The sequence below is a fragment of the Dysidea avara genome, chromosome 8, assembly GCF_963678975.1.
Source record: "Dysidea avara chromosome 8, odDysAvar1.4, whole genome shotgun sequence".
NCBI classification, from domain to species: Eukaryota; Metazoa; Porifera; class Demospongiae; order Dictyoceratida; family Dysideidae; genus Dysidea; species Dysidea avara.
The window spans coordinates 6,699,036-6,712,811 of NC_089279.1; the positions used below are offsets into that span (position 1 = coordinate 6,699,036).

Genomic DNA, 13,776 nt, shown 5'->3' on the forward strand with positions numbered 1-13,776 from the left:
TGTGGTGCCTACAGAAAAGTGTTGATACGGAAAATTAACGCCTTGGTATGGTTTCGATGCTTGAAGAAGAAGACAACCAACCTGATTGAAGATAAAAGGAAAGACAAGGCACACAGGGTGTACACTAGTTGGAACCCCAAAAGGCACATCCCACCAGTGAGTTTGTTGTTATGGCGTAAAATGGTGACTGTGCGCTGCTTTGTTTTTACCATTATATAGTACTGCTGCATGGATTTAATGATGTAAAACAGCAAATCAAATTTACCATACACCAGGTGTAAATAAAATTTGATAAATTCACACTCACCAGTCTTAACAAATTAAATGTTAAAAGATGTATATAATCATTTACATATAATGGAAGGCTATACTGTTTTCTTATGTAAATTCTTTTCCCCAAAGCCTCGGACCTGCCCTTAATTTTTGATCGCATACAAAGGGGACACACACCCTTTTCGGTTCGAAGGATTACACTATTTCTGATAGCTTACGAGTCGATTCTTGACTGATAAATGTCTGCAGCAGCCTTTAGGAAAGTGCCCGGGATGTGGTTTCAGTGATGGGCTATGGCCACACACCCTTCACTGACACAAGTTGAAGAACTCTAAAACGTTTAGAAACAAATTTCAGTGAGCAGCATTTATGTTTAATGTTTAGTTTAATACATCTTGATGAGTTTTAGTCCAATGTGTTGCTTCAAATGGCATTTTTTAAACCTCTGTACTTTTGCTTTTATGGCTTCGTGAGTGAATGGCATTTCAAAGCCATGACTCTTGCTCTATATCTCGCAATCACCTTAGAAAGCAAAGATTTTAATACCACACAGACCTGGATAGGAATGATTTCAAAATATGCCATATGCTTTTAGTGTTGATATCTACTTCCTGTGAGCTGTAAATGCGCAAAACAAGAAGATGAAGATGGAGATTTGGGACGATTTTGGAAATTTTTAAAAACTCCCATAACCACTTCCCTTGTGTTTTATACTTCCAGGTCAGTCTTTACAACACCAGAGGAAGGTTTTTGAAACACATTCAAAGCCTGGAAGGCTACTTTTGGCGTGCGTTCTATTAGAGAGCTTTGAAAATGTTGCTATGATCCCTATTATGAACCACTATCGTGGTTCATGATAAAGAAAATGTTCTCATTGGGCATGCCACATGTTAAACAAGACACAGACTAATTAAATAATTACTGGTGACCATGGGAATCCATTAGTAAACCCCAGCTTGCTAACCTCAGAAGCCATATGTGGAACTGTACAGAGCACCCTTAAACAAGAAGGATCACCACCTAAAGTGAAAATTTAATCACTACTTTAGCCATGTTGTATGATGATCAAGGTCTAGTGGTACAAGTACACAGAAAAATTTGGAATTTTCAACTAGAGTAGGTAGGGACCATAGCACATTGATAAAAAGTACTGAAACAAGTTGGAGTAGCGCACGATATTAAATCACAGTAAAACAATAAGAAGTGTTATATCCCTACTGTGCTCAAGATATCATAATGGAAATGCACAGTAGGGATATAACACTTCTTATTGTTTTACAGTGATTTAGCATTATGCACTACTCCAACTTGTTTCGATACTTTTTAAAGAAGTGCTATGGTCCCTACTCCAGTTGAAAATTCCAAATTTCCTGTGTACTTGTTTGTAAACTTTTTTTTGTAAATAATTATTATGACTGGTGAACCCACGCATACCGCATCTGAATGATGCTGCATGCCCCAGCTATATCAATTATCATCTGAAAAGTGAAGTATCCATTACGCTTCATTGTCTACTATGTTCAACCTGTTGCACAGTAGTACAAATCAAGAACTGTTTGAAAAGCACCTCTGCAATCAAAATAGCCACTATGTAAAATACGGACTATTTCCATTACGAAGGAAAGCCAAGAAGCTATTTTACAAGAATATTCTGCTTTTTTAAATCAGTGTAAACTGATCGGCATGCCAGAAAATGTGTTAAAGTTGAGTGTGTACAGACAGGTAGGTATATATACACAAAATTAGAAGGTTTTTAAACTTTTCCTAACATAACAGTTAATTACTCATGCCCTATCTTAATGGCCACCTCCTTTAGTAGAAGATAAAAATAGAAATTTAAGGTTGGATTAGGCATCAAACAAAGAAAAAGTAATGAAACAGAGAAATAGCTAAAAGTGAAACATGGAAGGTTGCCTATACCTGCAGATATACTAGTGGAGATTAAATCTAATCCAAAACAGCCAAGCTGTAAAAAAAGAGTGTGGCCCTCAGAAAGGCTATGGTGAAAAAAGATGTGAAATCCAAGGTGGCGGCCAAGAAATGGCTGTGATAGTAGGTTAATGGTAAAAATTTTAATAACAACAATTCAGGTGAATTTTGTGCCAAGACCAAGTGGCACCAAATTCACCTGAATTGTTGTTATTAAAATTTTTACCATTAACCTACCATCACAGCCATTTCTTGGCCGCCACCTTGGATTTCACATCTTTTTTCACCATAGCCTTTCTGAGGGCCGCACTCTTTTTTTACAGCTTGACTGTTTTGGATTAGATTTCACTTCTTTTTGTATTTGTATACCCCAAAGCCGGCCTATGGCCGGCTTTAGGGCTTTTTAACCTATCATTTTTTTCTTTACCACAGGAAGAAGAAAAGATGAAGCAGGGTGATTTCTTTGTAGCTGAACTCTCTACAAGGTGATGATCTCTCTACTGGATGACTTGTTTGTAGCTGAACTCTCTACAGGGTGATTTGTTTGTAGCTGAACTCTCTACAAGGTAACTCCTTCTAGCTGATCTTTCTACAGGGTGATTTGTTTGTAGCTGAATTCTCTACAGGGCGATTTGTTTGCAACTGAACTCTACATGGTCGTTTCTTTGTAGCTGAACTCTCTACAATGTAACCTTTTCTAGCTGAACCCTCTACAGGGTGACTTGTTTCTAGCTGATCTCTCTACAGGGTGACTTCTTTCTAGCTGAACTCTCTACAGGTGGTTTGTTTGCAGCTGAACTCTCTTACATGGTGGTTTGTTTGTAGCTGAACTCTCTACAAGGTGACTTCTTCTAGCTGATCTCTCTACAGGATGACTTGTTTCTAACTGAACTCTCTACAGGGTGATCTGTTCATAGCGGAACTTTCTACTGGGTGATTTGTTTGCAGCTGAACTCTCTACGTGATGGTTTCTTTGTAACTGAACTCTCTACAAGGTAACTTCTTCTAGCTGATCTCTCTATAGGGCAATTTGTTTGCAGCTGAACTCTCTACATGATGGTTTCTTTGTAGCTGAACTCTCTATTAGGTACCTTCTTCTAGCTGATCTGACTACAGGGTGACTTGTTTGTAGCTGAATTCCCTACAGAATAACTTGCAATGTAATATAATCAAGTAAATTATAAACGCAGCTCAATGCTTTATTAGGGTGACTGTTCTATTAGAGTATCTCGATCTCGCATTTGCTACACGTGGTTGCCTTTCGAATCATAACTCAGTGGTTTGTAATCCGATTCTTCTGTACTACTGCAAGGACCTTCTATTATGATTATTCCAGCTACATACTGATTTTCAGCTCATTGCTCTAAGCGGTTTGCCTGGTAGACACGAAAACTAAGTTTTTTTATTTATAAAATCGATTGCATAATTTTGACACTGATTGGGTTTTGTGTCATATCTCCATGGTCTTTATCCCGATTCCTTTCAAACCACAAAAAGACACTCCTACGATGGTTGCTCCATCTATCTATCAATTTGCAACTGATTCCTCAAAGGGGTTTACCCTGTAGGCGTGACAGACCTTCGACCTTATTTTATGCAATTAATCGGTCATAACTCCGTGAATGTTCATCGGATTCCTACCAACGTTGGTACGGAGATCCGCCTTAATGAGCCCTTTAAGTGTGCCAAATTTCAGCTCAATCCGAGCACGCATTCATGTTTTATGGCGAATTTTGCGAAGTGTGTGAAATGATGAAGAAGAAAAAAAAAACGAAGAAATTAAAATGAAACTTTGTTCGCTCATATCTCGGAAATGGCTGTAACGATGTTCTTCAAATTTGGTATGTAGACTCCCTTAACTGGCCGGCACGTCTCTAGCAAATTTGGTTCCAATCGGATTAGGGATCACAGAGCTACATAGGTGTGAAAATTGTGTTTTCTTTCTTCCTGTTAATATACTCACGGTGTGGCGCGCCGACTTCTTGGGCCGCACGACACACTACCGTGTGTCTTGATCCCTAAACTCCAGTCTATAACCATTGAATTGGGGATGAAATGTCCACTAGTATGCATCCAGCTATAGGTCACCTTCCTTGTTTCACTAATTTTTAGCTATTCCTACTTTCTCTTTCATTGATCCCATAAAATTCTTAATTTTATCTTCTTGTTTGTTTACTTTATAATATAATTATGACAAATCAACCAGTGTATACCACATAAAAAGCACAGGAATGACACAAAAGTAATTTTTATCATAACGCACATCCTGATGATCAAACATGCTCCACCCATTACACACAGCATAACAAACAAAGAATAGTATGAGAAGCGTTACAGTCACAGGGAAGCTGTATTGTGTTACTGCAAATCAACACCTTGTGTTGTCAGCAAAAAGATCTAGAACCCAAAGAAGGACAAAGGCAAGTTCATGATGTGTGCATTGTACATACTGTGGTTGGCAAAAATGAACATCTCAGACATTGAACAGTGAAGAAATAAGGGTGTAGTCCTATCCATTGTTGACCTATGCTTGGCTGGAGGCATCAGTTAGTTAGTCAGTCAGTCAGCATAAAATAGACCATTTAAAAAATTTTATACACACTTTTTGGGGTGGGTCTGAAGACATTCTTGGGCTTGGCCTAACTGATGCTACTAATTTGTCATGATGGAACTCATAAGAGTTAAACTACTGTGTAGGTTTGAATCATGCGACTAAAGGCCCTTCACACTTGATGCTCTTTAATGATGAATTTATAAAGCATATTTACCAGACTGGGATCCACGATTTCATCTGCAATCAACCAGTACTTAAATGATGTTGACTTCTCATGTGTCATTAGGGTTGTTTTATTAGTTGCTATCCTGCTAGGGACCCACAAGGAGGCTACTGAAATCCTGTGTAACAGGGAGTAAGAAACATGTTACTATAGGTTCCAATCATGAGACTAAAGGTCCTTTCACACTTGATACTCTTTAATGGTGAATTTCTAAAGCATACTTACCGAAACACGTGAAATGCAAATTTATATCTAATCCAAAACAGCCAAGCTGTAAAAAAAGAGTGCGGCCCTCAGAAAGGCTATGGTGAAAAAAGATGTGAAATCCAAGGTGGCGGCCAAGAAATGGTTGTGATGGTAGGTTAATGGTAAAAATTTTAATAACGACAATTCAGGTGAATTTTGTGCCAAGACCAAGCGGCACCAAATTCACCTGAATTGCTGTTATTAAAATTTTTACTACTAACCTACCATCACAGCCATTTCTTGGCCGCCACCTTGGAATTCACATCTTTTTTCACCGTAGCCTTTCTGAGGGTCGCACTCTTTTTTTTACAGCTTGGCTGTTTTGGATAGATTTCACTTCTTTTTGTATTTGTATACCCCAAAGCCGGCCTATGGCCGGCTTTAGGGCTTTTTAACCTATCATGTTTTTCTTTACCACAGGAAGAAGAAAAGATGAAGCAAGGTGATTTCTTTGTAGCTGAACTGTCTACAAGGTGATCCTTCTAGCTGATCTCTCTACCGGATAACTTATTTGTAGCTGAACTCTCTACAAGGTAACTTCTTCTAGCTGATCTTTCTACAGGGTGATTTGTTTGTAGCTGAATTCTCTACAGGGCGATTTGTTTGTAGCTGAACTCTCTACATGGTAGTTTCTTTGTAGCTGAACTCTCTACAATGTAATTCTTCTAGCTGAACTGTCTACAGGGTGACTTGTTTCTAGCTGATCTCTCTACAGGGTGACTTCTTTCTAGCTGAACTCTTTACAGGTGATTTGTTTGCAGCTGAACTCTCTTACATGGTGGTTTCTTTGTAGCTGAACTCTCTACAAGGTGACTTCTTCTAGCTGATTTCTCTACAGGATGACTTGTTCTAACTGAACTCTCTACAGGGTGATCTGTTCATAGTGGAACTTTCTACTGGGGGATTTGTTTGCAGCTGAGCTCTCTACACGATGGTTTCTTTGTAACTGAACTCTCTACAAGGTAACTTCTTCTAGCTGATCTCTCTACAGGGCAATTTGTTTGTAGCTGAATTCTCTACAGGGTGATTTGTTTGCAGCTGAATTCTCTACATGATGGTTTCTTTGTAGCTGAACTTTCTATTAGGTACCTTCTTCTAGCTGATCTGACTACAGGATGGCTTGTTTGTAGCTGAACTCCCTACAGAATAACTTGCAATGTAATATAATTCTATAATGGAATAAATTATAAACGTAGCTGAATGCTCTATTAGGGTGACTGTTCTATTAGAGTATCTCGATCTCGCATATGCTACACATAGTTCGCTTTGGAATCATAACTCAGTGGTTTGTACTCCGATTCTTCTGTACTACTGCAAGGACTTTCTATGATAATTATTCAAGCTACACACCGATTTTCAGCTCACTGCTCTAAGTGGTTTGCCTGGTAGGCGTGAAAACTTATAGTTTTTTCATTCGTAAAAATCCAGGGGCGGATCCAGGGGGGGGCACAGGGGGCACGTGCCCCCCCCTCCCTTAAAAAAATGTATATAAGATCGAGATACTCTAATAGAGTAGTCAATCACCAATCACTCTAATAAAGCAGTCACAGTGTTCATGGGGAAGTGTAGCTTACTTAGGATAGGATTTTATTTTACATAACATAGGTGATATAATATATTTGGTAAAGGATAACTAGCTATTATTGTTGTGACCTTTTTTTTTTTTTTTTTTGCTCTTCAACTTTTTTTCAGCAAGGTGCCCCCCTCTTTCCAGACTCTGGATCCGCCCCTGAAATCAATCGCGTTATTGTGACACAGGTTGGGTTTTGTGTCATATCTTGATGGCCTTTAACTGGATTTCTATCAAACCACAAAAAGGCATTCCTACGATAGTTACTCCATCTACATAGCAACTTTCAGCTCATTCCTTCAAGAGGTTTACCCTGTGGGCGTGACAGACCTTCGACCTTATTTTAAGCAAATAATCGGTAATAACTCCGTGAATTTTCATCGAATTACTACCAACCTTGGTACTAAGATTCGCCTTAATGAGCCCTTTAAGTGTGCCAAATTTCAGCCCGATTGGAGCATGCATTTGTGTTTTATGGCGGATTTTGCAAAGTATGTGAAAAGAAGTAGAAGAAGAAAAAACCGAAGAAAAAAAACCCAAACTGTGGCCGCTCGTATCTCGGAAATGGCTGGAGTAATCTTCTTCAAATTTGGAATGTGGACTTCCCTACCTAGCCAGCACGTCTGTAACAACTTTGGTTTCAATTGGATAAGGAATCATGGAGCTACAAAGGTGTGAAAATCGCATTTACTTTCTTCCTGTAAATATACTCACAGTGTGGCGCACCAGCTTCTTTGGCCGCACGACACACTACCGTGTGTCTTGATATTGTATATGCCAATGCTGAACAACTGCCAATCATAGCAGTGATGTGATGTTACATCATTGTCTCAGATCTCAACTTTTTCCACAATTTTAAAATCCAATATTTGGCTATCTCGAGTACTTTGAGTAAGCACCCCCTAGCTGGTGTAGTACTTACTTGTGAGAACTCCCTTCAGTCTGTCCCCTCTACTGACACTTTACCACAGAGAAACTTTAAGCAAACAATGAACAGACAAAATCAGCTCTAAATAAAAAGTAACCATAATGGATTGTAAAGCAATTTTAATAAAGTGGTGGAAACCTAGTGTGCACCCACAGCTGACCAAACACCACTTGTGCCCACAGTTTTGCACTCAAGTGATGACCATTATAGTAAAAGTGTTTAAACAAGAAGGATCACTACCTGAACTGTAAATTTAACTCCATGCTATATAATCAAGGTCTAGTGATATTATCAAAAGACCTTCACAAAAATTTTTGGACAATTGAATTCAAATTGCATTTTTGGGCATTGCCCTCATTAAACATTTCATTTTCTTTTATACCACACTTTACAGAGATTAATTGTGGGTTTTAATTTCACACACAAACACACACACAAACACAAACACACACAAACAAACACACACACACAAACACACACACACAAACACACACACACAAACACACACACACAAACACACACAAACACAAACATACACACACAAACACAAACATACACACACAAACACAAACATACACACACAAACATACACACACAAACACAAACATACACACACAAACACACACACACAAACACAAACACACACAAACACAAACATACACACACAAACACAAACATACACACACAAACACAAACATACACACACAAACACACACAAACACACACACACACGAACACACACACACAAACACACACAAACACAAACATACACACACAAACACAAACATACACACACAAACACAAACACACACATACAAACACACAAACACACACACAAACACACACAAATACACACACACACACACACACAAACACAAACACACACAAACTCACACACACAAACACGCACACACTCACACATGCACACACACACACACACACACACACACACACACACACACACACACACACACACACACACACGCACACACACACACATACACATGCATACACGTACGCACGCAAACGCACGCACGCACGCACACATGCACATGCATGCATATATGCACACACACGCACGCACACATTTGCACACACACACACACACACACACATCCGCACACAAAACACACACCCGCACGCACGCACACACACATGCACACGCACGCACGTACGCACGCACACACACACACACATACAAAAAGGCACATCTTGTGATGAAACAATATTGAACAGTGAAGAAATAAGGCCGTAGCCCTATCCATTGTCGAGTTATGCTTGGCTGGGGGCATCACTTAGTCAGTCAGTCAGCAGAAAATAGACTATTTTAAAGTTTTCATACAAACTTTTTGGAAGGGTTTGCAGTGGGTGTGAAGACATTTTTGAGATTAGCCTACTCATTGGGATTCATCTTTTTTACATGCTGGAGCAACTAGTGGAGCAATGTTTAGCCATTATTGTTCAAGATGCTGATCATGACCTTCCTGAGCAACTAAGTACTAGTGAGTCTTTCTGGTATAGAAATTGTTGAGCAAGTCATCACCACTCCAGAAGAAATGGTAGATGATGGCTCTTCTCAACAAGTGGCCACATGTGAAGAAGTGTCCAGGCTTATAGACAACTGTTTAAGATAGTGATGAGTGAATAAGGGTAGCTGTACAGATGAAACGTTTGAGGTCATGCACAAACAAATGCTGAAATACATAGACCACAGTGAAGCATCTTATTAGACAAACAAAACAAGCTTTGTCACATCACCCAGCTACTGTTGTTGATAAAATCAATTTTTACTCATGCTACGTATAAATCATTAGCTAGTCACAACTCTGGTTAAGTCACTGGCACAGCCATTGTACAATTACTGTTATATGGGGCACACTCTGACTAACCACACCATCTTTTTTGTCACTAAATAACTTTAAAATTATGCACACCACAGTCCACAGACCATCAAAATTTAGTATAGACATTATGTAAGCGTTAGTACAAATGGAACTGAATCTTCACATGTTAGCCAATGTTGTAGTCAATAGGTGTCTTACTTCCAGTAACAATGAAAGTGTAGAATTGTTCTACAAGGTGAGAAATGGCTGGAACCAAAGTGGCTTAACACGGGGTTGCTCGTTGGCAATATATTTCTAGTTATATATTATCGTGAAACTTTGCATACTATGTAAACTAAAGTATCACGGGTTATCACAACAGCTGTCTAGGTGTAGATTAAGTTGTACACTTACAAAGTTATGGGCCACCTTAAAATAGCTCATTACGTACATGGGTTGTAACAAATTTGTTATGTGCAACTCAACTTAATCAGTTCAGCACCACCTTAACATGGTATGAATGTTAAGACAAATTAAAGATGCTAAGGACCTATGTAGCTAGACAAAAATAAACTTCAGTACTCTACAATGCAGTTTTCCTTGATGCTTTCACTCAACTTGATTCTAATACTTTCACACACTCAAACACACTAACTTAATGTCTTTAATTTGTGAATTAAATGTAATTAATTTGATTTTACAAATCTGTACAACAGCAATCTGAACAGCCCTTGGTCCCATTGAGTTGTGAGGGTCCACTGTACAGTACACACACATACACTAACAATATACCCACCACATATTGTTGGTCAGCCACATCAACCTTCAACAAGTCTACCAATTTAACCATCAACCATTGTTCTTCACACAAGTCCTCAGGGTCAGGCAGTTGGTAAGGAAAAAGTCACATCATGAGGTCACATGACATAACATACAGGTTCCTTGGGTTGATCAGACTGGTCTTGTATGAGAGGTGACAGCAGGTCGAAGTACTCCAGTTGTAAGACACACAATATGTCCTCATAATTCTCCCCCAGGATCTTCAGCATATTGATGAGCTCATTGCTGACAGTACTGCTGTTGTCCACCCTACTGGAAGAATAAGGTACAAGAAGAAGGTGAAACATACAAACACTATCTACAGAAAATTTACAACAGATTTGTTAGTAACAGTGAATGAAGCAAACTGGAAACTTTTAAAAACACTCTCCAATAAAAACAATAACAGTAATAAGGACAAATAGTTTGGTAGTATGATTAGCAATATACCATGATGGGAATTAAATTTGCACGTAGGTGATGACCATTACAATAAAAGTGCTTAAACAAGAAGGGTCACCACCTGAAGTGTAAATTTAATCATGATCAAGGTCTAGTGATATTATCAAAAGACCTTCACAAAAATTTTTTAGAAGAATATGTGTGTAGAAGAAACATGTTGATTAAACGTTTCATTTTCTTTTATACCACTCCTTACAGATATTAATTGTGGGTTTTAATTTCACATAACAAATTCCACTAATTCTACACACGACAAGTGTTTAAGATGGTATTAAGAGAATAAGGGTAGCTGTACCACATTAATTGGACAAATGTTTGTGGTCATACACCAACAAATGCTGAAATACATAGACCATAGCAAAGCATCTCAGGGAACAACAGTACAAGCTTTGTCAGACCACCCAGCTAATCGTGTTAATATAGTCCACACAAAAAACAGCCAAGCTGTGAAAAAGTGGTGTGGCCTTAAAAAGCCTGGGTGAATAAAGTTGTAAAATCAAAGATGGCAGCCAAGAAATGGCTGCAATGATGTTACGCCTAATAAAATTTAACAATGCACATAACCATTATTAAATTTTTTAGCATTAACATCATTGCAGCCATTTCTTGGCCGCCACCTACCTTTTTCACCTAGGCTTTTTAAGACTGCAACATTTTTTCACATTTTGTGTGGATTTCACTCCTTTTTGTACTTTATAAGGCCCCAAAACCCACCTATGGATGACTTTGAGGTTAGGTTTTACTCACATTTCTTCTTTTCAATGCAGATACAATGATGATTATTGAAGACAGACTTATAAATGCATTTCATTGCATGATTTAATTCAATATTTGATAATATTATTGTAATACTCAACTATGGAACTTTGTATGGGCGAGATCAAAGGGAAAATGTACTTATAAAGTAAACTTAACTCTGGCAAAGAGTGATTTATTCGTACAATGAAGCAGTCTTTGTGGGCAATAAAGCACAGTTGCCTACGTGCCTTATAGCTTGCGGCGCTCACGCCAGTACAACTAATCACCCAAACTGGTGAAGGCCGATAGCCTCGCCATGCTGAGTGATCAATCACCCCAGCCAATACGAGTTCTACCACTGGATTGCTTTTATAGACATACCTAAATGCTTTGATGATGGGTGGGCGAAGGTCACGTTGCTGTTACGTTTGTTAATGTAAACGGACAAGTCCTGGAGATATCCCGTAAATACTTCACCATGTGTCACAGTAGAATCGATTGTGGGTTTTGACTATAACCTGCCAAAATACATGATGAACGTCTACTATGCCAAAATATGATGAACTACACATGAGTTACTTTGTTAAACTAGTTTGTGTGCATTCAGACTGCTAATAGTTCATGCAACGCATGTTAAATACGAGTCCTAGTGTATATGGTGAAACTACACAACTAAAAAGTTCCATAAATCATTTAAAGCATTACCTTGCTCTTGCTATATGAAAATAAAGCACTCAGCATTTGGCCTTGATGTTAACAAAGTACGAAGCGAAGCATCTCGTCCATGCACCTTGTACTTTATTTTTCACATAGCACTGGCGGCAATGCTTTAACATATACATAAATGCACAATTTTAGGACTTCTAATAGAGCATAGGCTTCAACGGTATACCGGTATATTTATTTGATTTCGATATCAGTTGCACACCGGTAGTGTTTACTAGAATATCGAAATATCGCGCATGCGTTTAATAATATCACGTGAGTTATTGTCAGCAGTTTTTATTGAACAAACATGGCCGACTCGTCGTGTATAATCGTACCAAAGAAGAAAGTTGTGTCACCCGTTTGGGATTATTTCGGCCTCCGTGCAGATAGTGAAGGGAAGATTATTGACGATGGTGTGGCGGTGTGCCGCCAGTGTAACGGCAACGTGCGAGCAAGTGGAGGAAATACATCAAATTTGCTTTCACACTTAAGGACTCACCACCCATCGAAGTACACTCTAGTGTTACAAGCCCAAAGGGAGAAAGCGAAAGAATCGTCCACTGCATCTTCGTCATCTACCAATGCCAGCCAAGCTACGCTCCCTGAGTTATTTACCAAAACACAAAAGTATGAAAGGACTACAAGGCGATGGCGAGAAATAACAGATTCAATAACTTACTGCATCAGTAAGGACATGCTTCCGATTTATACAGTCGAGAAAGAAGGGTTTCGTCGTCTCACTTATACCCTGGATTCAAAGTATGAAATACCTTCAGCTAAATATTTTTCCAGTGTAGCAATTCCAGCACTGTACGAAAAAACAAGGGAAACAGTAGCTGTGGAAGTTCAAAGTGCCTATTACTTTTCTTCCACCACAGAGAACCATATTTGAGCTATACCGTGCATTTCATAACGAATGATTGGACGCTACAGAGTCGATGCCTTCAAACACTGTTTGTTCCTAAAGACCACAATGCTGATAATCTCAGTGAAGTCCTAACAGAAACACCAGCTCAGTGGAAGTTAGAAGTAGGCTGACAAGTTTGTATAACAACAGACAATGGCAGCAATATACTATGTGCCACAACTGTAAGGCTTATGTGGACACAATTATCGTGCTTTGGCCACAATCTACACCTGGCTGTTGTTAATTCTATAAAAGATGAGTCCAGAGTTCAACTTTGCTTGGGACTATGTAGAAAGCTAGTGTCTGCATTTTCCCACAGTTGGAAAAAAAAAGCGAGACTTGACAAAAGCCCAAAATGATCTTGGTGTGCCCCAGCATTCTTTGGTAACAGACTGTCCTACTCGTTGGGGAAGTTTGATCAAAATGATTGACCGTATTCTTGAGCAAGAAGCTTGCATTCGACAAGTTTCAGTAGTTGATCGTAAGAATGCTCACCTTATTCCAACTTGGCAGGATCTAGAAGTATTGGAGTCGATGAAGGCTGCACTAGGGCAATTAGATGATTTCACAGACATGTTGTCAGGTGAACAAAAAGT

At 38.9% G+C, this 13,776-nt stretch overlaps 1 long non-coding RNA gene across 2 annotated transcripts in view; it reads right to left on the reverse strand.

The window, feature by feature from the left end:
• LOC136264247 (uncharacterized) overlaps window positions 1-13,776 on the reverse strand; it is a 60,915-nt gene that overhangs the window by 19,366 nt on the left and 27,773 nt on the right. For both annotated transcript variants that reach the window (XR_010705020.1, XR_010705019.1), the window contains exon 4: window positions 10,343-10,638. This is a non-coding gene — a long non-coding RNA (uncharacterized lncRNA). The remainder of the gene's footprint in view (window positions 1-10,342; window positions 10,639-13,776) is intronic.